Raw genomic sequence first — 24,921 nt, 5'->3', positions numbered from 1 at the left:
CATTTTCTGGACCCTGTGTCCCGTCATTCCTGGAGATCATTTGTGGATATCCATAGTTTAATGCCTCACTTTCTGTTTAAAAAATATATATATATTCTTTATCTCCAAGCAGACTTTTCCAGGTGCAGACACAGGACTATCTTCTCAGAAAGGCTGTAATCTTGGTCGTCTTTTGTCTGCCAGTGAGTTCTGTTTGGCTGCTGTGAAGGCGTCTGGGCTCACCTCCAACGGGACTTCCTAGGTGCTCCTGCAGCATTTGGTGGGAAGGTTGAGGGCCACCATATTTTCCCTCCACTGAGAGCCCCCCACTGTGAGAAACCAAAGATGTCTGCGTGTTCTCTGAGCCCTGGGATGAGCCCGGGAAGGGTGCAGCCCGTGGGAGGGAGAGCAGAAGAAAACGCTGTGCGCCTCTCACCGTGATGATCTCTCTTTCCCCTTACCCAAGCACAGTGCTCTCTGCTATTTGAAGAGAGCAATTTAGATTTATATTAAGGGATGAATAAATATGATGCAATGATGAAATCTCATCTGGAGTGAATGCAAATCGGGTATGCTAATGATTGAGCGGCCGCTCTCACATTCTGGCAGAAGCCGGGAGCCCATTGAAAGGCCTGGGTGCTTCTCCTGTCTCTTCCCCATTCACCCATTACAGAGCCATGTGGGCAGCCTGGAAAGGTGATCTTTCTGTAATATCTTTCATTGTTGCCCTTTGCATTAGGGGACCTCCTAGCACTTGGGACAAACCTTTGGGTGACTGGGGGGTAGGATGTTTTTTCCTGGAGGGCCTTTAGAGAGAATTTTGCACAGATGCATATTTCTTGCATCATTTGACATTGCAAGACAGTCTTTTGGTGCCTCCTGCAGTTTCCATCCTACTTTTGTTCCTTGTGGTTCTGCATGTTCAGGAGCAGGAAGCCAGAGATCTCTACCTGGAGCCGTGCCTCTCTGAACCCGGGGCGAAGTCATTGTATGTTGGAGGGTCACAGCGTCCCTGGGTGTTGGACAGGGAGTCTGGACTGCTGTCTCAGAGGCCCTGGCTCTTGACGCTTCATGTTGCCCGGGGCCTCCTGCCTGCTGAGAGTTGGAGCGACAGATGTCTTCCAAAATTTGCTCCCTCCCTGCTCAGCTCGGCCACCACTGTGGACTCGAGTCTGCCATTTTGAAGAATCCCAGATCTGATCCAAGGTGCCCCCGTTCTAGGGAGCCACTTGCAAGGCCCCTGAACCCACGTTGCCCTCTCTTGCTCCAGTCGGGGATGATGAAGTAGGTCACAAGAGCTTGCCCCTTTTCTAGTCATCAGCAGGGGAAACCCCCAGGGCTGAAAAGGGAACAGATACAGAACAGCTCCAAAGAAGAAAACAGAAAGAGATGCCTGAGAAAGGAGGCCAAGAACAGGTCTACGAGCCCCACTCCTCCCGAGAGGGAGAAGAACCAGACCCGGAACGCCAGTGGTTGCCGAGGAAAGGGAATGCTATCCTCTACCTCCTGCCCAAGGAGCAGGAGCCCCATGGGACTTGGAAATGGTTGGTCGTCCTCTGCTGGAGTTCCAAGGGGCTGCTCCTGCATTTTGCTCCTGGTCGGGGTCCTGGCGGCCATGCGAGGTGCCACAGCGGTTCTCTGCCTGAGGGCTGCAGGTAGACACGGGGTGGTCATGGGCCGGATCTAGCTGTCCCCCCTGCACCAGCTCCTCCTTTCACTCCTTTATGTTCTGAGTGTCTGTAAAAAGATTGTGTTTTCTTAAAAACGTTGCACAGCTTTGGAACATTTAAAAACCACTGGTAAGTCGGGGAGGAGCATGTATTTGAAGCAGCAGGACCCTGGACAAGTCCTTGGCTTTGCCTGGATTTTGTTTTTCCTGTCGGAAGCCAAGATTCATTGTATGTCCTCTGTCTCTGGCACAGACGGATTGAAGGATTAATTTCGAGTCAGTTACTCATTCCTTCACTCCACAAACATATATGGACACTTCTCCTACACAAGGCTCTGATGGGAGAGAAATTCATAAGTGAATATGTGGGACTGTTACGCTAAGGAAAGGGCAGAGCGTGTGCAAAAACAAAAACAAAACTTCTTACCGTGGTTGCTGGTGCTGCCGTGGACCGAAGTTCAAGGCGGTAACTCTGCTACTGAACTGGGTCTGAATCCCAACTCGGGCCACTTACCAGGGGGACGCCAGACACCTTACTTCACTTCCTCGCACCTCGGTGTTCCCATCTGTGCAATGGGGATGATCATAATAATAGAACGTCAGGTTGTTGGGAGAGCAAAATGAGTTAATACGGGTCAATTAAAAAAGAACAGTGACTCATACGCGGTGAGCGGTCTCCGGTGTCTCTTACCGTTACTGGTTTTGATCCTTGCACCAATGCATTGTGACATGGGCACTGCAGGGCGTGTTCTTTTTTCTTTTTTTTAGGATTTTATTTATTTATTTGTCAGAGAGAGACAGAGCACAAGCAGGAGGAGCGGCAGGCAGAGGGAGAAGCCCACTCACTGCTGAGCAGAGAGCCCGATGCAGGGCTCCATCCCAGGACCCCGGGATCATGACCTGAGCCGAAGGCAGATGCTTAACTGAGCCACCCAGGCACCCCAAGTAGAGCAGGTTCTTGCTGGAGGGGCCAGATGTGCTGTTCTTAGTGCCCCCAGCAATTACGCTTCCATTTTTGTCTTCCCTCCTGCCCTGTGCATCCCCAGAGGACACATCCTGTGTCCCAGAGGAAGGTGGGACGAGTGTCCCATCAACGAGAGCGTGCTCTGTTTCCATTGCGTGGAATCTCTCTTCTCTTCCCTGCTTTCGAGGTGGGAAGGCTGCTTCTCTCGGACCAAAGGATCTGTGTTCCGCGTGTCCTCCGCCTTTCAGGGAGCCGTGTGTATCCGACGGACGCGGGGTGCTCCCCGGAGGCGGCTGTGTTGGTGACGCGCACAGGCCTCTGTATCGATTGGTGACATAACAGTTCTATAGCGGGTGAATGAGGTCATTTTCACCGTGTTACTCAAGCCGCTGACCTTGAGGCCCATCGCCTGACTAAGCCACATAGGTGGATCCCTGGTTCCAGAATGTCCTTGTTTAAAGGTAAATCGGTGTGAGGGTGACTAATGGTTTTAAAGAATTGACTGCAGGCGAATTGCATGCCCCTAACTGAGAGGCAGTCTGTGTGAATAAACCGCGAGGCCACCAGGCGATCAACCGCGATCAGGGGGGCTGATTTTCAAGAGTTCCTTTTTCTGGGCTCCTCTCTTATCTTTTCTCATTAGATTCCAATTCTCTGTTAAGCTGGCCCTGGCAGTGTGTAATAGCGTCAGTGTGAAGTTCAGAGCAAAAGACTCAGGCCTCTGAGCTCGCTGGCTGGTTGGCTTTTTCTGTCCCTTTAAAAAAAAATTCAACAGGGGCGCCTGGGTGGCTCAGTGGGTTAAAGCCTCTGCCTTCGGCTCATGTCATGGTCCCAGGGTCCTGGGATCAAGCCCCACATCGGGCTCTCTGCTCGGCAGGGAGCCTGCTTTTCCCCTCTCTCTCTGTCTGCCTCTCTGCCTGCTTGTGCTCTCTGTCTGTCAAATAAATAAATAAAATCTTAATAAAGAATGTGTTTCCTTTAAAAAAAAAAATTCAACAGGAAGGTGGGACAGAGCTGAAAAGGAAAAGATTTTTAATACTGCAAGAAAAGAGAGGAAGTAGAAGCGTGATGATAAAATCTGCATGTGAAAAACCCTGACTTAAAAAAGGAGAAGTGGACAGCACCGTGAACTCTGCATTTAATCTGATGAACACCTCCGGCTTGCAAATAAGAGTTTCTGCCCGCGGACATCGCTGCTGGGGGTGACCAGGCCTTATTACATGGGAATAGGTGGGGGTCTTCAATGAGCAGATTTTGGACAGGCGGGCAGGTGAAGGGCAGTTTGGGGGTTAGGTGGGTGGGGTTCGTTGTTTGGGAATCCTTGGTGACAATGAACTGTTTTGGCCTTTGTCAACAATAGCAAATGCTGGTGTATATACAGTACTTCCTGCCAGGACCCTTGGGACTGCTTTTTTACATGATAACCCTTTCATCTTTACCACGATTGTTCTGCAAATGCTGTGCTTCTTCCTCTTTTTTTTTTTTTTTAAGATTTTATTTATTTATTTGTGTATTTGACAGAGAGATAGAGAGCCCAAGTAGGCAGAGCGGCAGGGAGGGGGAGAAGCAGACTCCCCGCTGAGCAGGGAGCCCAGTGCGGGGCTCCGTCCCAAGCACCATGACCCCAGCCAAAGGCAGATGCTTAACCACTGAGCCACCGAGGTGCCCCTGCAAATTGTGTGTCTTGAACAATGAGGTTAGGAGATATGTCCAAGGTCTTCAGGCCCCCCTGGCGTTGGCTCTGGAGTTGGCGCCCTGACTACTTACAACATGGGTAATGGGTGTTGGAGCTGCAGAGAAAGAGGGAGTTCCTGTCCTCCAGGGGCACATATCTTGTGCTGGTCCAAGGAATTTAATTATTCCAAATCCGGCAAGTTGCTGAGCTGCTCACCATGACTGGGTCAGGAGACTAGGGTGCAGACTGTGCACGTTATTCCCGAGAAGACCCTCCCTCTTCCTGGACCGCAGCTCTATTCTGGTTAGAGCGCATTTCCAATCCACAGCTCCTCCCACCCTGGACCCTTGTCTGAGGGTAAGCAGAAAGCCGGCTCCCACCCAAGGGGGCATCGCCTCGCAGGACAAAGACACTTGTTTCCTATGACCTTTGGAGAGGCTGTCGATTTGCAGAGAAGGCTTGTGGGACAGACCTCTGGACAGCTTTCCTATTTGCCAACACCCATAAATTTGTCAGGCCTCTAAACTCAGGACAGCGTACACCTAAAATGATCCAGAATGAGATTTTTATCTGTTAAAAAACACAGCAACAAACTGATCATTGGAATCAGAAGAGGCACTTTTTCCCCCCTAAATCATTTAATTAACTCCTATCTCAAGAAAAAACTTCTGTGTGTGAAACAAACAAAGAAAAGCACTATAGGAGCTCAGGCCAAGTAAGAATTGCAGGTCGAGTGAGTAAATGGGCAGGTTCATGGAAATTATAAAAGAAATAAATGTGTTGTAACTGTGCCATTTCACTGAGCTGTTTATTGACTGGGGCAATAATGACATATTTTTGATCAGTGATGAGTACAAATGTTGAAATCCATCCAAGCCACAGAAGTGGTTAGAAAGTTCCGCAGAGCCTGGAGCTCATATAATATACAGCTTTTTGCTAATTAATAAACATGGGCCTCAAGTCTGTTACTTAACCACCAAAGCCTAGCACACAGGCTGGCAAAAATGCTGTCTTTCACTGCAGGACGGTGGGAGGAAGTTTTCAGGTGAAAGATGTGAAAAGGAGAAATCAGGAAACTAATTTTTAAGACGTGTGATGCCAAAAAAGAATGAGATACATGTGTATTTGGGCCAAATAAACAATTCCCGAGAAACCATTTTATGATGATCATACATAATCATCCACAGATTTTTAAAATATACACACTTTTAAAGCATAATTTTAAACCTACAGAGAGGTTAGATGAGTTGCAAAGTTAATACCCATATACTTTCTTTGTGCCTCAGTGTTCCTATCGGTGCAGTGGGACTAATAATAGAACCTATCTCATGGAGTTGTTGGGAGGGCTAAGCACGTTGATCTTTATAGTCATTGGCATGTCCTACGCACTCTACCGTCTTTATTATTGTTACGTTTATCGTTGAGTTCAACAGCCCGCTGTGAAATGGCCACTGCAGGAGAAGTTCTTCATGGAGGGGCTGACTGTGCTGTTTTTGGTCCTCGGCATTGGAGTACCTTGTAATTCAGATTCAGGTCCTGCCACTTACCAGCTATCTCCCCCTCCCCCCACCAAGTGACTCAGCCAGCCTCCCTCTCCTTCAGCTTCCTCCCTGGGACTGGGAATCATGGGAGTGCTGCTTGGCTCTCTTGGGTTGTTGTGGGGATTAATGAAGTTGAGACACCTAAGAGTCTTCAAACAATTCAAGGCAAGTTTCACCTTGAATTTCTCCAGTTACCAAGTCTGTTGTCTCAGGCAAAAGACTTCTATCTCTTATCGTGTTCATCTGTAAAGTGGGAATGAAGCCATTTAACAGCCTTGTGAGGATTAAGCAAAATAACCTGTGTAAGTCACTTAACGGAGTGCTTGGCAGAATTTGTTAGTAGTAGGAGGAGGAGAAGGAGGAGGAGTATTAACCAAAGTCCCTACTTCATTGACATTTCCTTAGTTTTCACCTGATGTCCCTTCTCGGTGCCGGGATCCCTCCAGGGGACCACAGCCCGTGAGATGTCATGTCTCCTGCAGCTCCTCTGAACATGACAGTTTCTCTGACTTCTGTTTTGATGACCTTGACAGTGCTGAGGAGTGCTGATCAGTCGTTTTGTGGAATGTCCCTCAATTGGGGTTTTTCCTCTTTTTTTGTTATGATTAGAAAAACTCCAGTCGAGGGACAGTCTACAAAATGACTGATGAGTATTTCTCGAAGTTGTTCGATTGCCCTATCTCTCCCGGACCGTGCGTATCAAGGGCACACACTGTCGGTGTGACTTCCCGTGGCTAACTGGCACTTGATCTCCCTGCTGAGGTGACGTGTGTCAGGTTTTCAACACTTTCAAGGTACTCTTTTCATACACACCCCCATCTTGGGAAAGAACCCCCCATCTAAGGAGAGGGGAGCTAGGTTCCTACACAGGCTGGGTTTCTACACAGAGTTTTCAGAATTCTTGTACACGGAGACTGGTCTGTTCTTCCTCCACTCATGTATTTATTCAGTCGTTTCTTTGTATCTCTGTGAACGTGTGGGGTTTATTTCATACTATAGGTCACGATCTAGGACTAGTACATTGCTGTTTGCTTTGTGGTGTACGTCGCTCCAGTCTGGGGCATTGGCAGCTCTTTCAAGCATATAAGGGAGATTGTTTCCTGTTTCCCTCTGATACGCTGCAGTCATGGTGCTGGAGTTCGGGAGCATTTCCTTTATGCTCATCTTGACTCTTCCCGGCCCCAGTCTCGGAATCAGCCATTTCTCCAGTGAGCTCTGATGCCTTTTCTCAAGGAATGGTGTTAAGGGACCAAGTTCCGGGCACAGGGTCTTACAGGAATTGGATGCTCAACCAGTATTCGTTCCCTCGCTCCTTTGGTGGGCGTTGGGCGTGCACAGGAGTGCACAGCAGGAGAGCGAACTCACTGGAGCTGTCTGGGCAGAAGTTAGCCCCACCAGTCAAGCCATGGGGTTTCAGTGAGTTCAGGCCGGGTCAGACCCTGCCCTGTGCTTAGCCAGCACTGTGAGAGCTTCCCCTGCCTTCACGGAACCCGGCCCTCAAGAATCCCATGAGAGGACAGTAGACTCGACGGGCTGGGGAAACTTGGACTAGAGAAGAGCTCGTAAGATCTCAGAGCTGTTGGGGAAGGTTTCTTACATGAGATCGGACTTGAGTGGGGTTTATTCAAGATGAGAACACTAAAAAAAAGAAAGAAAGAAAGAAAGAAGAATGTGGGGAACAGATATCTTCTGGTGGATATGAAAAGGCTTGATTCCTGACAGACTTTAGCCTTGGTGGGGGAGCAGGGTTATTTTAGATAGGAAATGGGGTTTATTGATCTTGGTGGGATGATGGAGATGGGTTTCAGCCAGTGGTATGTGTTGGAGCGAGACTCACTGGCTCTCACAAGCCAACTGTTCCATTTTGAGGAATTTGGAGCGCAGGTTGGCACTGTGTTGTTAGCTTGAAATCGGCCATGGTGGGACTGTTTATACTACAGACATCTGCAAACACTACAAATCGGGGCTCCCCTCTCCCCTCCAGCTAGTTCTTCAGTATTTTCCTGCACGCTGCTGGCTTCAGCTTTCTCAGTATCTGGTATACACCCTTACCCTGGATTTTTTTTTTTCCCCTTCCTGTTGTTTTTGGGTTTTTTGTTTGTTTTTCGTATACACGTTTTTGTTCAATACTTTGAGTTCTCTGACAAAAACCTCTCAGAAATAGATAAGAAGAGATGGGTGCCCTCCAATGTAAACTACATTTTCCTATGTATTGGTTAAAAGTCTAATAGCCAGAAAGCATTGCAGTTTAGCTGGGAGATACGGAAGCTTTGATGACCATTCTGGGTAACTGGGTTGGAAAACCACAACCCTGTCTTACCTGTAACACGTGCGAGGGTTGGTCATCACCTAAGGGTAATCACCAATGTCCTCCATCAGCAGCCTGGCCATAGGACTTTTCTCCTCTCTCACGGTTGGGCTGGCTTGGAGGTATATTCCTATTTCTTATCAAAAATACAGGAAGAAGTGGTACCATTTTCGTTCAGCTGAGAAATCATGACTCGGCATCATTTTGCTTATAGAAGGAAATGCAGCCCTCCATTAGCTTGACTTTTGCAAGGATGATACCTGAGTAATCCATGGAATAATGCTAAATAAAGACAGCTTTCATGAGGTCACCTCTTATGCATGCGATATGGTATTAAGTGTTATGCTGAATTAGATTCAGTGGAACTTACATTTCATGCTGGTCAACTAATGGTGGTCCCATGTGGGTAGCCAAGGAGAGCAAGGTTAGGGAGAGAGAGAGACTTACTCTTACCTGGAGATGGTGAATTTCTCACTGTGATCCTAAAAGAAGATAGAGTTGCTGTGTCTTAATTACCGGGATTTTTTTTTTTTTAACCTTTTACCTTGCTTTGTGCCTTCCATCAAGGAGGTAAACTTCCCTAACTTTTTTTCCTGCCTATAATTGACATTCCTCCTGGTCTACTGTCAAATGGAAATCTGTGGGGATAGAACATTCAGAATATTGCAGGCATCCTGGCCATATCACAATTCTGTGTAGAGTTCACTCTGAGTCATCATATTCCCTTTTAGTCCAAATGGTTCCTAGATGGGAAGGCTCTCAAATTTTCACTGAATTCCTAGAATCCTCAACCCCCTTAGCTGCCTCCCATAAATCAGCCACCTCAAGCAAGAGTGACTTGGACGTCTTGGGGATATCCTGGTCCAAATAAATCACTTAAAAAGCTCCCACAGAGGACCAAGGGTTCATGAAGCTGTTTGTTTGTTTTTTTAATTGTGGGAAAATATATGTAACATAGAATTTACTGTTATTTTTAAGGATTTTATTTATTTATTTTGAGAGAGAGCGAGCACGCACGAGAGCATACAAGTGGGAGTTGGGAGGAGGGGCAGAGGCAGAGGGAGAAGCAGACTCCCGGCTGGCTGAACAGGGAGTCCGACGTGGGACTCACTCCCAGGACCCCGGGGTCATGACCTGAGCCGAAGGCAGGTGTTTCACTGACTGAACCACCCAGGCGCCCCTAGGATTCACTATTTTTAAGTGCGTAGTTGACTGACATTAAGTTCATTCATCTGGATGTGCAACTATACCACCGTCCATCTCCAGAACGCTTTTCATCTTCCCAAACTGAAACTCTGAACTCATTGGGCAGGAACACTCCCCACCCCCTTCCTTTCCACCTCTATCCGCCGGCGACTGGTTCCATTTCCTGTCTCTGTGGATTTTATGCTCTGAGCACCTCAGATAGGGGGAATCATGCAGTATTTGTCTTTTAATGACTGGCTTACTTCACTTAGCAAATGGCCTCCGGGTTTTGGGTATCGGGAGGGGCAATTTTCCCACATGCTGGCCAGCATGGTTATTTTCTGTTTTCATTGCTTTGTGTTCATCATTGTCTGTGAATGGCCACCATCATGGGTGTGAGCGACCTCACCGTGGCTTTGATTGGGGATGTTGAGCAGCTTTTCAAGGGTTTGTTGGCCACTCAGGTATCTTCCCCATAGGAATGTCAGTTCAAGTCCTTTGCCCATTTTTAAAATCAGGTTGTTTGTTTGTTTTGTGGTTGCATAGGTGCTTTCTTGATTACCTGGGTAGCACACGACTTGGGGAAGCTGAGGAATGTTTATTCGGTGTCCTGTGGGGGCAGCCCGTTCTGTTGGCACAGACGTGACGCAGAGATGAGCACACGGAGACTTGCCAGTCTGTAGAGCTCCATCTCGTATTGAAAGATCTGCCCTTGCTGCTTCACTGTGAGGGGTGTTTAACTAAGTCACTCACTGCTTTTGGACACTGTGTGTGTGGTATTACCATCTAACTTTGTACAAAGTATTAACCTTAAAAATAAAACTTTCAGTTACTTGTCAGCAAAAAAAGAATGACTGCTTGGGACGTGGAAGCGACAGAAATAGGCAAGTCCAACAAACAAAGAAGAAGAACGTTATTTTATGGAGAAGGAGGAAGTTGGGAGGGGTTGTGTGGAATGATCTATTGGAGAAGAACAAGGGCTCAAGGTGATGACCGTTTCTTACTGGTTGAGTTGCAGGGGTGGTCGAACTATAGGAGATGCGACGTGCATCTCTCCCTGTTGGGACGTGTAATTGAGGATTCTTTTCTGCTGATGATTCTTGTCTTGGGGTCTGTAATTAACAATTTTCTTACAATTGATGCTGAGTGGTACAGCTCCTCCTCACCAGCCTCCCCTTCTAGTCTCCCAAGTCTACGTTAACGAGGTTTCCTTTATTAATTTCCACGTAAATAGCAATATAATCTATTTGGGGGAAAAGGAGGAAGCTAAGATGATGTCTTCTCATTTCCCAGCATGATCATATTCTGGACCAGGGGTTGACAGACTCTGGCCTGTGGGCCAAATGCTACCCCCACCTGTTTTTGTAAATAAAGCTTTATTGGGGGGGGAAGATTTATTGGAACCCAGCCATGTCCATTGGGACAATATTGTTTGTGACTTCCGTGGTGTGGTTATGATACAGATCATCAGGCCCACAGAGCCTAAAACATTTGCTTTCTGGCCCTTTCCTGGGAAAGTCTGCGAGCCCTTGGCTTGTTGTAGACATTTAAAAGATACCCTTTTAAAAAAATCTCATATATAATATAACAATGTTGACAGCTGGCTCTTCACTCTATGGTGAGCACTTTGCAAACTATAAAGCTCACATAGATACACGTAGGATAGCTTTTCAAGCTTGCCTCCAACAATGTATCCTTTTAGCCTTTGTTATTTGGCGGGACCAGTAGCTCTGCACCCAGCACTCCCCTGTGCTGGGGCCAGAGGAGGCTGAGACGCGGCTGAGACATGGCTCTGTGCAGGGAGCCCCTGCAGAGTCGTCGTCCCTAACTCTGGCCTTTCCCCGGTGCTCTTCCTGTTGATACTGAACTTGGGTGAGGTTGCTGTGATCTTGAACGGCAGTGAGAGGAGTTGTATGGCAGGGGCATGGCCCGAGAGTGTGCAGCATGAAAACCTTGCTGCCTTTTACCCTAAAAATAGCATCCTGCTTCTCTTACTCCTCCCTCCAAGTCCAAGGTGCAGCTTTGCCAAGGCAGTGATTGCCAAGTTTGGAATTCTGAGATACTGTTGGTTTTGCTGATTTTGTTTCATCATCTGTTTTGCCTTTTGGCTGCACATACGATAAATGTATGCTGACTGCTTGAAGAATTGTTGAGCTATAGGGACAGGACACTGCCTTTGAAAAGTCTACATGGCATGTTTTGGCAATTCCAGAATAGTAAACATTTACTATATTTATATATCACCTTATTACTATAGATAATACTCTTTGAGACCATGGGAAATCCTACACACACACACACACACACACACATTCACTCATACCCACCCACAGATACCCAAGAAATCATCAAGCCAAGAGCGGCATCTACCTGAAGATATTTTTCTTATAAGTCATTTTGTATAATCCAAATAGGATCCCACTAATGGGGGAAACTCCTCACATTTTCCTACAGATATCATACTTACCTAAAAGCAAAATAGAGTCCTTGCCCCATTTCATAGACTCTTACTGCCTCAACTGAGATGTGTCAATGAAGTGATAGACATTGGTTGCGATTGAGCTGATACATTGAACACTTGGTAGTTCTTTCCCTTAACTTTCTGAGAAGGAAAGTTGACCTCTCTTCCCCCCAGCCCACTGCCCCATAATCCAATCATCATTCCTTCTCTTCCAGATCTGGCACTCTAACCTCCAGTGATTTTAATTACTCTTCTTGGGAACCATTCTCCAGATGCTGTCTCCCTCCTCAGTTATCAACTTTGCTGTTGAGGTTAGCTCTCTTGGGATGGTCTCTCTGTAGATGATCTTCTTTAGTCAGCATGAGGGCCGTATTTTTTTTTTTAATTTTTATATTTGTGTATTTTTACTCCCTAAGAGCAATTTTCCACTAAATGTTTGGTATGTATATGCCATTATCTTTCCAGTTTGAAGACAAGTCTTGGAATTCAGACCCTGCCCTTTGAAGTCCTGGTGACTTCTCAGAACAACTTGGCCTCCTTCATGCTTTCAGTAGCAGGCTTCTTCTTCATGGTCCAGTGAGAATTCATTCATTTCTGCATATTTTGATTGTCTGCCGTAGAGGCCAGACACTGGGCCAGTGGTTGGGAAGACAGATATAAATGATGTAAATTCCAAGCTCTCCGAGCTGGGCCACAACGGCGGAGCACATCCCGCAAAAATGTATAACAGAAAATGGGAAGTGTTCTTTGTAGAGGGATGTACGACTTGCGATATTAAGCCTGGGGAATTTGTAAACTTACTTGAATCTTTGAATTGAGTTTGATGGTGGATAAACGGATCGGATGAGAAACACATAAATATTATTACTTTTTTTTTTTTTTACTGTGAGGTAATAGATGGAAACACGGAATGAAATAAAATGCCCGTATTGTAACCAAGGGCCCCCAGCGAGGCTGGTGCTCTTGCATCATTATTGTTCTGGCACATTCTTGGCGTGTGGGTCATTAACATTGAGTCGAGGTCAGACGAGCGCGCGCTCCATCTGCCACGCTTTGATAAGTCAAGTAAAATGCTGATGGAGATCATTTGAGATCGTCTCCGAGCTGTTGATTGCATGCTTGCAGTTCGTAATCAGAATGATGCAAAGTAATTGTTAGACCAACTTGCCAAGGCTACATTTTGTGTCGTTGCGACTGTCAGCACTTTGGTGCTGCTGTTCTGCGCGGAGAATGCTTGCCTGGCACCTGTTGGACAACTGACGCCGTGCTCGCCGCACAATAGCCTGGATGACTCTTCTGGCGTCCTTGCTTGCCGCCCCCATACAGCCCCTTGGAAAAGGAGCATCGGCGTATTGGGTGAGAGCGAGTGCTCTGTTTTGTGTGGTGGACAGAATGCGGCGTATCGCAGCTTTCTTGTAAAAATCCCCACGCGTGGTGCCTGCTTTGCCTTCTCGCTTCGTCAGTGACTGGTTATGGGACCTCGGGTAGCTTGCGTGTCCTGAGCCTTGTTTTTCTCCTCTGAACAATGGGGCTAAGAGAACTTATTTTGCAGAGAGTTTGGGAAGATCAGAGATGACAGGTGCCGTCTTGTCGGCATGAAATAGCCACTTGGAACATGCTAGAAGCTAATGGGAAGGCGTCCAGTGTGGCTAGACAATGAGAAGACAAAAATTTCCAAAGTCAGTAGTCCAAAAATATATCGTTAAGTGTGGAATGTATGGTGTCAGCCCAGTATTCCTGGCTAGGTCGTACTTGCCAGAGGCACACCAGCGGACAGGGATGTTAGAATTCACAGTTGTCCGTGGCTCTGCAGGTCTGCTATACAGAATGCATACTGGGCCATCCCATGTACACCATCAAAAGATAGGAAGGCCCTTTCTAAAGCAAAGTTAAGGAGGTGCATCGTTTAGCCTTGACTGCATAGAAGAGACGTTGCCTAGCACATAACATGGCCCAACCATCTGGTTCTTTCTCATTGTGGAAAAAGCATTGACCATAAGAGAGTTAAGCAAAGCAAAATCTCCCTTCCTTTAAGAAGTTCACTGTCCGATCTAGGGACAGCCCACTGGCTCCTGAATTGTACCATCGAAGGAGATCTGGGAGTAGTAGTTCAGTCTGTATTCTGTGGAAGAAAGTCGCTGGTGTGAGTTGCCGAAATGTTTCTCTGATTTTATCCAGTGCTAAGTTCTAACATCTGTGTTCTTACCTCCTAACATCGACTCTTCCACGTGGTCAAAATAGAACAGTAGAAATCTCTTCCAAGAGCATGACTCCTTCACAGACTCACTTCCCCCCCAAAATTGCATCAGCTTGGAGAGGGATAAAGTCTTAGAGAATTTTTGTTGGAAGGTGGCACGCAAAGGGACCATCGCCTGTCCATTCGTGGTTTCACAAATCAAACTGTTAACATTTCTCTCCTTTGTTCCTCCACTTTAGGTCCCTCCGAGATTTTCTAGCTGGTAGTGGATTTGGCATTTTTCTGATGCCAACATTCAGTCCTGCCTTTCTCGGCTGCTCCCTCCCCGTCCCCCACCTCCTGCCTGCTTGTCCAAGCGATGTCGACAGTACTTAGGGTGCCTCATAACTGGGGGAGGCATTAGCCCCACACTCTTTGCAGATCATGGGGATACATTCACTCCCTCAGCCTCCCCTCAAAAGTGGTATTTTCCTGAAATGTTGCTAGTCAGTCACATTTCGAGGCATGGCACGATTTTCTCAATCGAGGACAAGGATATGTCGTGCAACTGAAGCAAAACTGTATCACATATGTTTTACCAAATCAACCATTCCCTTCGAGGAGGAAACTAGATTAGAAATACTGAGTCTGTACAAACGTTCCACCTCTTGATGTTTTCTAAATATGGTAAATCCTGATTTTTTTTTTTTTAGGTTTTTTAAAGTTTACGTAATGCGATTATAATTTTGAAGGTTAGTCAAGACTCTGCGGTTTTCAGTTTACCTTTATATCATTAAGTCACTTCACCGTGATCACGCTGAGAACAGGACACTCCCGTAATGTCACACTTGGGATTTCATAGCTGGACCATTGGCATCTTTGTCTACCCTCAGCCAGAGGCTTTAAAGCATTGTCCTCTTCCAATATATTGGAAACTCACCGAATATTGTCATTGGCGATGTTCCCTGTGGTGTTTAGTGCCGGTTTGTAATCTCAGGGACACCCACACAAACCCAAACAGTTTTTTGTTGTTGAGATTTCTGAAATTTATCACAGTTTGCTTTGCTCGATCTTGACAGAAATGTAAAAGAAAAAAGAACCGTGTGCTACCATGTGTAGTCATCTCTCGTAAACGTGGGGGCATGTCGGTAGACTCTGTACATTCAAGAACTGTTTAATGGTTCGTTCTTTGAATGGAAGAGTCAAGCATTAGGATAGAGGAGCACCTTGCCGGCTCAGTGAGGAGAGCAGGCAACTCTTGACCCTGGCCCTGGAGTTGTGAGTTCAAACCCCATGCTGGGGGTGGAGAGTACTTAAAAAATAAAATCTTAAAAAAAAAAAAAAAAAAAGAATGATGCTGGGGATGGATTTATTGCTATTAAAAGAGATTTGTAATATAATAAGGAAAATATCATCAGCTGCAAAACAGCATGAGTGCTGTCATAATATGTTAGGAATAAATTACAGGTATGTGTATAATTTTATTTATGTAAGTATTTGTGTAATAAACTCTGTGTACCTGACTGTAGGAGAGATCCTAAAACCACATAAGCGAGATGTTCATAGTGATTATTAGTGGGGCCTACTGACTTATTTTCTTTGTTTTTTTCCCTCAAGTGTGTCCTCTAATTACTCACAGTAAATGTTTTGTTCTGCTCTCATTCGACGACTCTAATTTTGCGAGGTTGGGGCACAAGCGAGGGCAATACAGGTACTCACATCCTGGCAAGTTATAAAAATCTCTCCTGTGTCTTCCGGATTGATGCAGACCTAGAAAGGCCTCGTGCCACATGGTGCGAAAGCGGTTTCTTTCCCCCAGTCTCTCCCACAGGCCAGACGCTGCCCTGAGAACGTGGAACGGGCTAGGAAGTGGGCACTCGTATTGCCACGGAGGAGAGCATTTTGAGAGTTTATACAACTTGAGTCCCACAGCTGATGTGCACCTGAGCTGAGAGGCAGGCTCGGGTCTGACTCTGAAATTAGCTTTTCTCATCTTGCTGGTTCTTGCCGTAGACATCTTGCTGCCGTTAGGATGAAAAGGTTAATGTATGTGAGCGGATTCTAAAGTGTTGCTTTAAAAAGAAGGTGCTCAGAGCTTGTACCAGCGTGTACCATCTTTTGCTCCTGCAAGTGTTTTCAGTGAGACTCTGAGCTTCTCAGGAGGCAGAACCACATGCTCTGAGTCGCCCTGCCAACCCCCAGGCCTGTGGGACAGTCTAGTGGGCAGGCTGGTCTCTGGGACTTGGGCGGGGGCGCACCTTGCAGAATCCCGGGTCTGGGAACTTGCAGCCCATGGACATCCCAAGGAGGAGACTGTCCCCGCTGCCTGAGCGGCCACAGCACTCCCTTCCCTGTAGGGCAAGCCGTGGTCCTCTTGGAGCCCACAGACTTCATCCCGAAGGCTCTGGGGTCTTGAACGATTTGTCAGTCCGGGAGCAGCTCTGCCTCACATCCCCTCCTAAACCTGCCAAGGCGTCTTTAAAACAGTCTCTGGAAGTTTCTAAAAACTTGGATCTTGAGCCGAGTTCCTTATGTGATGTAGATTACACAATCTGTTGCTGTCACCCCCTTATCTCTCTTTGTCTTTCAGGCTTCCGCTTCCAACACTCACATCAGCTCGGTTCTTTCCCACACTTGATCCCAAACACTGTGGCTTCCTCACGGGATTACTCAGTCGGCGTCTCTCTGCCAAGTCCACATTCCCCCCGAGCCGTGTTACAGACCCCTTTGGGGTAACTGGCTTCAGTGGTGGGGGCGTGCAGCGGCGGGGGGGGGGTGCCGTTTTGGGGTGGGGAAGGTGTGTGGGGAAAGGGCCCAGGGCAGTCTTGGGGTACGCTGGTCACTTATTAAGACATCCTCAGTTAGCCCCACAGTGGGGCTGCAGACATAGTTTAAAAGACCCACCTGATAAATGAGTTTCCAGGCACGACCCTCAGCCCCCGTTTTGTTGTGAGGTTATCATTTCGTGATAAAGGAGTCGCTCACAGGCTTACTTCCTACATAATAAATGTTCAAAGCTCTGTTTTCAAAATTCGTGTAGTGAGTGCCCTGTCCATCCGGCATCAGGGTTGCACCTACTAAATTTCAAAGCGACAGGATTTCATGTTGTTTATTTAAAATCTCTTTCTCTTCCAGTTTTCCAAAGAAATTAGTCCTTTTTCTGGGTGAAACGAAACCAGTTTGCTGTTTTCCTAGGGTGAGTGATCCTTTAACCCTTTTATATATTTTGGAGATGACTTTATCTTTTATATGTATTTTGTTTTACATAAAATATATTTTATATATTTTCCCATCAAAATTGTATCCGGTTCTCATGATGCTCCAAGAAAAGGGCTTGCTAGCATCCATTTCCCACTTGGCACCAAAGCGTTCTTTCTACTCCTCATATCTCTTCCTCCAGAAAGGACGGTTTCACTCCTGTATTTTTCGGCCATTTCTTTTTGCTGTACACGTTTTGCCTCTTAGGAATTATTACCATTGTTGCGCTTACCTTGTCCGGCTTACAGGGAGGAGGAGAGAGGGAGGTTTCTCTTTTTCTCAATGACTGATGCAGAGAAATACTGTGGGCGAGGAGAAACCATCCGTTTTGTTCATGTGACACGCTGTCTCGTGAATATCATGACAGAGAGTAATAAGAGGTGAATGTGAGATGGGACCTTAGAGCCCATCTGGCAAAGCCCTTGTGTACAGCTGGGGCAACTGAGGCCCAGAGGACCTCCCACCCCCCATCTAGGGACCTCTCGGACAGCAGCAGAGCTGGGATGTTGAGGAGTGCTCTGACTTCCGGACGCATGGTGGTCTCCCCTTGCTTTCCCCCCCAACCGCCCCGACCCACCCTCCATAGATCTGTCTTTCAAATCCCCTTTATTTCTGAGGTTACAGAGCTGTAGGTGGTGAGACGGAATAACATCCTTCCAAGGCATGCATCAGGAGGGATGCTGTTTAACTCGTTAACTTTGCAGTAATCGTGCTTGGCTACTACCAAGTGGGTGGAGGGGACAAATCCAGAACACTTCTGTTACAGACCTCCTCCCAGAGGGCGTATTTTCCTTGGTGCTTCCCAAACCTCTGCATTTGCAAAGTTCTGTGCCGGGGCGGGGGTGGTGCACTGTTTTGCAGCTAGGAAGTGCAGTGCACCTGCAGGGTCTGGCCAGCTGCAGACCCACACCACCCCCTCCCCCGAGCCAGACTGTACGCTCCTGCAGAGAAGCACCTACAGGCTTCCCTAGCGGGCAGCATAGATTTGACCCGCAGTCTCTGAGGCTTACGGAGAAACATTTCTTCATTAAAAAAAAAGAAAAAAGTTGTACTGTTTTTCGCGTGAGAGTGCAGTTGTGGTATATGATGGAGGGAAGTGTGAGACTCGGATCGTCCACTGGAATCCTAGTAGGCGAGCTTATCTGCGGCTTTTTCAAGGATGCCTATGCCGGAGCAGGCTCTGGGTCGTGTTCTTGTAGTTTGGTGAGCTAAGTGCACTCATTTCCACATTTCATCTCACCTGGGGACGGTCTAAGTATAGTCTTGAGAGCCTGTGTCTGTTATTTTATCCCACTTGTCAACTTAATCATCGTAGCTTAACGAGTGGGGGCTTCTCTTCTGCCCTAACTGGGATCATTATTAAGGAACGTGATGGCTTCTTAGCGGGGTGCGGAGATAGTCGGCTTTCTGCCATTGTCCGGAATGGGATTTGGAACATGGATTGCTAATTCACGGGCCATCGACTGCTTCCTTCTCTCATCCTGATCGTCCTGTCCTGAACTGCGTGATGTGGGTGAATGTGTGTCCATCAGAGGTCTCCACTTTGGGGTTTCCATTTTTTCCTCTTATCCAAGAAGAGCCCAACAACAGGTTTATCCCCAGAGCACACCAGAGTATGATAGTGGGACGTGAGCTCTCCCGCTCTCTGGAGAACCTCAGGGCCTCCACGGAACCAGCTGATGGATGGAGACTAAAATAAAGGACAGTTTAGGGCCCCCAAAAGTGGGGAGGGGACACATCCCATGCCTGCTCTGTACTAGTCATTTAGTAAAGAAGAAGCTGCTGGAGAGGCCTGAAGCTAGAGAGATAAAATTGGGGCCCCCTGAATGCATGCCTACCACTTGGGGGCCTCTTTGGTTCCCTCTGGGGTGATAAGTGGTTGAAGGTGACTGTTGGGAGTCACCAAATCATTACCCCCAAAATACCCCGGGCTGTTTGCTTTTACCACTTGCAGGAAATGAAACAAAACGTAAAAAGCCGCCCAGAGGCTGGTCGGCACGCTCTGGGCTCCTACCGTGGAGGCCCACACGCCCCATGTAGGTTCGCCTCATAGAACCTGCGAGGCTGGGCTCCATTCCATGGTTTGCAGGAGGCTGGACCCTGGAACAAGCCCACTGTTGTGCTCGATGGTATCCCTTTAAGGGAAATCTGGGAAAACGCTCCTGCCAGTGATGTGATTTTCTTTGCTAGAGGCCAAGTCGCAATGGCAGTCCTGGTTCCATAGCAACATGTCTGCGGCCAGAAAAAATATAATGACTGTGGCAGCCCATATATCTCGGGCAGGAGGAGCCAGCCCACATGCCCCTTTCCATTGCCCAAATCAAATCATTGATCTTTGCCCTGGCCGGCTTTAGCCCTCTTTCAGAGAGCGAGGATCTCGTAATTGCTATGAACTGTCCCCACCGTGAACAGTTACTCCCTGTCCCCCCGTCAAGCTCGGGACTTAACAAGGGAGAAGACGATGTCTGTAGTAGAATTCTGCCTGCCCCATCATGCCAGCAGAGCTTCGCAGGGGGAATGTCAGTGGAGAGTATGGGCCTCTCATCGGCCCTGTAGCAAAGCAGCACCATCAGGATGGCCCCGTGGGTAGAGCGTGTCCTGGGCGTCACAGTCAACAGCTTCTGGCTGGAAAGTGGGCAGCCACATGGACCCGTGGGGAATCTCGGGATCCCAACAGAGGACCCATTCTGCTACTTGGAGTTAGGACACATGTCCCAGGGTAGAATGTAATGCCAAGCACAGAAGGACTGCACAAAGACATGCGGTACACAGGGCTTGTGTTCTAGATGCTTCTACCAGAGGTGTGGTCTCTGATTCCAGTTTCTCCGGCATGTGTAGGTGGGGTTTTTAACGTGTCTCTGATGTTGTCCTATCTCTACACTCCTCCATGAAACCATTGTGATCACTCTTGAATTCAACAGATGCTATTCTTGCCCTGAACTCTAGGAGCATCTTTAAAAATCTCTACCATGTATCTGACATGCGTCTGGTGTTTCCTTTTTTTGACACATATTGCTTTAGGGGGTCTGAGCAGACTTTCTAGATGAAGGTAAGGCATTCAAGGTCAGGGACCATTTATCTTATTTGTTGGCATTTTTTTTTTAAATTTCCCTGATGTTCAGAATTGAGCCCTGTAGATAGTAACCAGGCCATTAATATTTCTCCCCAATAACGTTAGAGTCCCATCCTGTCTCCTAAGGAAATTGTGAAGCTAGTGTGTAAATATATTGAGAACGCTTTTAAATTCTTCGAAGATAAATCGAGCAATTCTTTTTCTAGCATGGTTTAAAAAAAAAAAAGACTGTAGATATGAAATCAAAAGCTAAGAATGTCTGAAGATTTCACATGTCTCCATCTTCCTCCTTGTGGCTCCTGACAGTGACCTGTGGGTTCTAGGGTTTGAAGCTGGCACTGAAATCTTCCTGTTCCTCATCCCATCCCCCGATACTTGTGCCTTCTGTTGAATTTGCCTTTTTATACCATTTGGGCCAGACTTCTCAGTCACACCCCTAGCAGTGTCTTTGGAGCTACTAAGTAAAAGATTTGAAAGATTTTTCATTAAGGTTGACAGGTTTGATAGATTAGGATAGTGGTTCCTAATTTAGTTTTGAGGTCTGTTGAGGGAGGGAAGGTTTTTATCATATAAAAACTTTTATCTTAATCATCAGAGTTCTCTTCCCTTCCCAAGTAGTTCTGAGACAGTCGAGAACTACGACAAGCATAGTAAGGCAGATGGAAGCCGAAATGCACGTATGCAGCTGCTAACAGTGAGCTGAGCTAGAAGCTGTGTCTTGGGTTGAGAACCCAAAATGGGCTTCCCGCTCCTTCATCCCTTGTCTGGGTCTGGAACAGCCCACCTGCAGGGACATTTGGAGTCTGTGGGCCACTGTCTGTGTGAAGAAAGAAGGAAAACACACTCAACATTTTAAGACTACTCAGTGGGAGATTCAAGGTTGGTGGGAAGGGGAGGTTCAGGGAAAATTCTCAGCATGGACAACAGAAGTGGGGGGTGGTATTCCCTCTGGCTCTGCTCATGCCTCTCCCCATTCGACACGCTACTCGGGCAAATGATCCCCAGCCTCACTCCAGACATCTTACCCGCTGTGTTTTCTCCATAGCTCTTTGGTTGATAAACTGGTTTACTGGGTTTGTTGTTTGTCCCTTTTATTAGATTGTTAGCTCAGTGAAAGCAAGAACCTCATCAGTATCCTTGACTTTCCTATCCCAGCACTTAACGCTGTGCCCATTGCGTAGGAAGCATTTGATACGTGTTTGTTAAATGATGGCCTGTTGTTTTATGCCTCTTCTCACACGCCTTAAGGGCCTGGATGTCCTTGTGCCCTCTCCTGTCTGGAAAATACCTACTCGTACCATAAGACTAGGCTGAGCTCTGATGCTCCCGGCAGAGCCTTTCCTGGGTTCCCTTCTTCCAAGGGGAAGTAGCACCTTCTTGTTTGTAACTCACTTGTTTGTATATTCATCACCCTGACTAGATTGTAAACTCCTGGGGATCTGGACAACCTCTTGTTCTTGTTCATCCTTGTTTCTCTGATATCTGCCATGTAGTAGGTGCTCAGTAAATAATAATATTAGCGTTCAGAGTACAGACAGCATGGCAGGAACTGTATCTTAGTACTGTATCTTAGTACTTAATTGTATCTTTGTACTTAAAACCATTTTCTAAGTTCTTTACGTATGTTCCCTTGTATGATTCTCATAACCAATTTACAAGACAGATTTTTAACTCCTGCTTTCAGGGAAGAAAACCCAGGGCATAAAGATACGAGGTGACTAGCTGATGCTCTTACGGCAGGTCTGATTCCAGTGGTGTTATTCTCAGCTGACTCTCAGAGAATGAGTTTATCAATGGATGAATGAATCAGAATCCCAGAATCCCAGATCTGTCTCATTTAATAGGGCCACAGCCATTGGGATCAACAAAATAAGTGAGTAAGAAATGATCAGCCAGCAACCTGGTGATGGGCCATGGTTAAAATAGAATATTGAGGCCACAGCTCAAGTAAATCCACACATGAATCCCTAAAGTCTTACTGTAGCTCTTGAGCTTAATTCCTAATTATCCATGCCGGCATAGTGCTTTCGGTTAATGAAAATCAACAATTATCATTATATTGGGGGTATTATTTCCTAATGTGAGGGAGAATATGAAGTCATCCGTTAGGAGTTAAACCATTGCTGTGCATGAGGCTCACTCCTAAATTTGGGGGGAGGTGGTGGATAGGGGGACTCCTAAACCCCGGGCATAGGAGTTGGGAGTTGAAGAGGAGATCCCCAAAATATAAACCAAGGTCACTGTATATGAAAGACTCCAGCCTAGTTGCAAGGACAGGAAGTTAAGGAAATGTAAAGAAATAAAGGGCAGCAAATAGAACTATCACAAAGCATTAGTACCCGTGATTATTTGCCAGATGGTAACATTAGAGAAAATGAGAGCTGTTGTATCAGTCAGGGTAGGATGGGGTTATGCTGCGTGAAGAGTCAACCCAACACTCTCACGAGTGAGAAGTTTAGTTCTCACTCATAGGGTGTCTGCAGTGGATCTCGTGAGTCTCCAGGATGTCCTCCAGGCATAGCGCTGTGACACAGGCTGCTCTGATCTTGGTGCCCTGTCGTCTGGGGGTCTCCTTCATGATCGCAGGGCAAGAGGGAAAAACTGGAGAATTGCACCAGCATTGAAATGCTTCCGAGCTTTGCCCTGGAAGGGACACAAGCCACCTGCTCTGTCCTAGACGTGGCATCCACCTTTTATACAGCTCATAACATTCCAGCCCTCTCATTCGTTTTTAGGTCTTTCTCCCACCTAGCACACGGTGGGTGCTCAGTGAATGCTGGGTAGGTGGAAGAATGAGAACATACCATATTGCCTAATGGTTTTTACCGCAGTGTGGTCACCGCAGCCTCAGAAGCACAGACTTGGTCATAGATGTTTACTAAAAAGAGCGTGAACAAAAGCAACTGCGTAGCTAGCATTAGTTAGCTATGGTGAGTGGGACATCATAAAGACATGATGCAGGCGACATCCAAATCCGTCGATGGTTGAACTCACACTTCAGTCCTGTCTGTCGGCCACATCCCTGTCTAGCGGTCCACAGTGAGATTCGCGGTGTGTTGTCTGGTGTCAGCCTGCCTTTTAGAAAAGGCTTCTTCCTGAGATACAGATCACTATCCTTATTTAAAAATTAAGAAACTTAATTAAGGAGAGGTTAATCAGTTCGGAATGCTTCCATGATTGCCACCCGGGTGTCTTTGACCGCACCGCACCGCACCATCTCTCTCCTGTTTTAGGCTCACTCCTTCACCCGCAGTTTCACACCCTGGGGTCCTGGTGGGTGGGCAGCATCTAGCTCCAGATCAGTGGGGCAGGAGCTGGGGGAGGACTGGTTTAGACAGGAGCAAACCATGTGCTGAGCAAAGCATACGCTGCTGAAGATGAAAAACAAATTGGAAACTGTATGTGTGATTCAGTACAGAGTGGAGAGTTTATAGAAAGGAAGTGGAAAATTGCCTTGGAAGGGTAGGTTGGGGTCATACCACTGTGTCAAACCAAAAAATGGGTCTCTCAACCACATCTTGCTCCATAATCATTTGTCGAGAGAAACCAGAGTACAACGGGGGACCCATGATCACGGCCACTAACAAATCCTAGAAAATGGTGCTTCTTTGTTTGTGGTTTGGGGTGGAGGTGGTGGAGAGGGAGGGGGCTGAGCCCTCTAACGGTCACTCTTCAAACATGAACACAGGGTCCTAAACCAGGGGTTGCTGGTCACTAGAGATGTTGCAGCAAGCCAGTGACATGACCCACCATGTTCAACCACGTAACCGGTGAGGTTAGCTTTGCCACTGTGTTCATGACGTATGAGAGGGTGGGGAGAAAACTGGACACGAGCGCCCCGTGAAGGGTGAGGAGGTTATTCCAAGCATAAGGAGATGAGATTTGAAAAGCTCATGTGGGAGCATGATGAAGAGGCAGATGTGGGAGACACTTCAAAGAAAAGCTGACCAAGGCAGTGCAATCCTTTGGACTTGAGAAACAAGAGAATGGAAAGAGTTGGCGGTAACTGGGTTTTTGAGTCCCACTGGCCTTGTAAGGTGCCCTGTCTTCTTTAGTTTGGGGGCTTATTTAAGTAACAGTGTCATTCTGTGAGTCAGAGCCTCCTAGCTCGACCTGGGGCATAGCTTTGGACCAACGCAAGCCCCTTTACGTAACCGAGAATGGTCTTAACCTTGGCCCTTCCACCATCTCTCCCTTCCCCTACCCCTCCTTCCCAGAGGTTTGGGATGAAATCTTCAATCAGCAGCAAAAACCAATTGTCAGGCTGAAATTTCATCTCCACCCAGGCCCTCTAGTGGAGATAAAATGGTTTAAACGTGAGCCAAAAAAGCAAAATCAAATGTGTGATTCTGCGCCTCGCTCCTGATAAGAGAGGGCTCCCCGTCCATGCCGTGGGACCTGTCCCCATCCTGCAGACTTGCCTTGCCATCAGACACAACCTCCTCACAGTTCTGGGAAACGAGTGGTAGTGTGCTGCTGGCTAGTCAAATTTTTGCAAGCTGACAGTTCTGAGGCTCGTGAGGCCGCCGTATACCACTTTCTCAGTCCTTCCGGTCTAATGAGAGACTCAGTGTTGAATTGAGAGAAAGGAGAAAGATGCTCTCTGATGGCAGAGAGGACGAAGGACCTGCA

General features: G+C 47.1%; 1 protein-coding gene across 2 annotated transcripts in view; it reads left to right on the top strand.

Moving 5' to 3' along the window:
• Positions 1 to 24,921, top strand: part of ATXN1 (ataxin 1) — a 317,212-nt gene that overhangs the window by 114,672 nt on the left and 177,619 nt on the right. The window contains exon 4 of one of the 2 annotated variants that reach the window (XM_044259362.1): positions 17,094 to 17,154. The exons of the other annotated variant lie outside the window; for it this stretch is intronic. The gene's annotated coding sequence lies outside the window, so the exon portion shown is untranslated. The remainder of the gene's footprint in view (positions 1 to 17,093; positions 17,155 to 24,921) is intronic. 2 annotated transcript variants of the gene reach the window in all.

The sequence above is a fragment of the Neovison vison genome, chromosome 1, assembly GCF_020171115.1.
Source record: "Neovison vison isolate M4711 chromosome 1, ASM_NN_V1, whole genome shotgun sequence".
Lineage (NCBI taxonomy): Eukaryota > Metazoa > Chordata > Mammalia > Carnivora > Mustelidae > Neogale > Neogale vison.
This window is presented reverse-complemented; position numbering and strand designations above follow the sequence as displayed.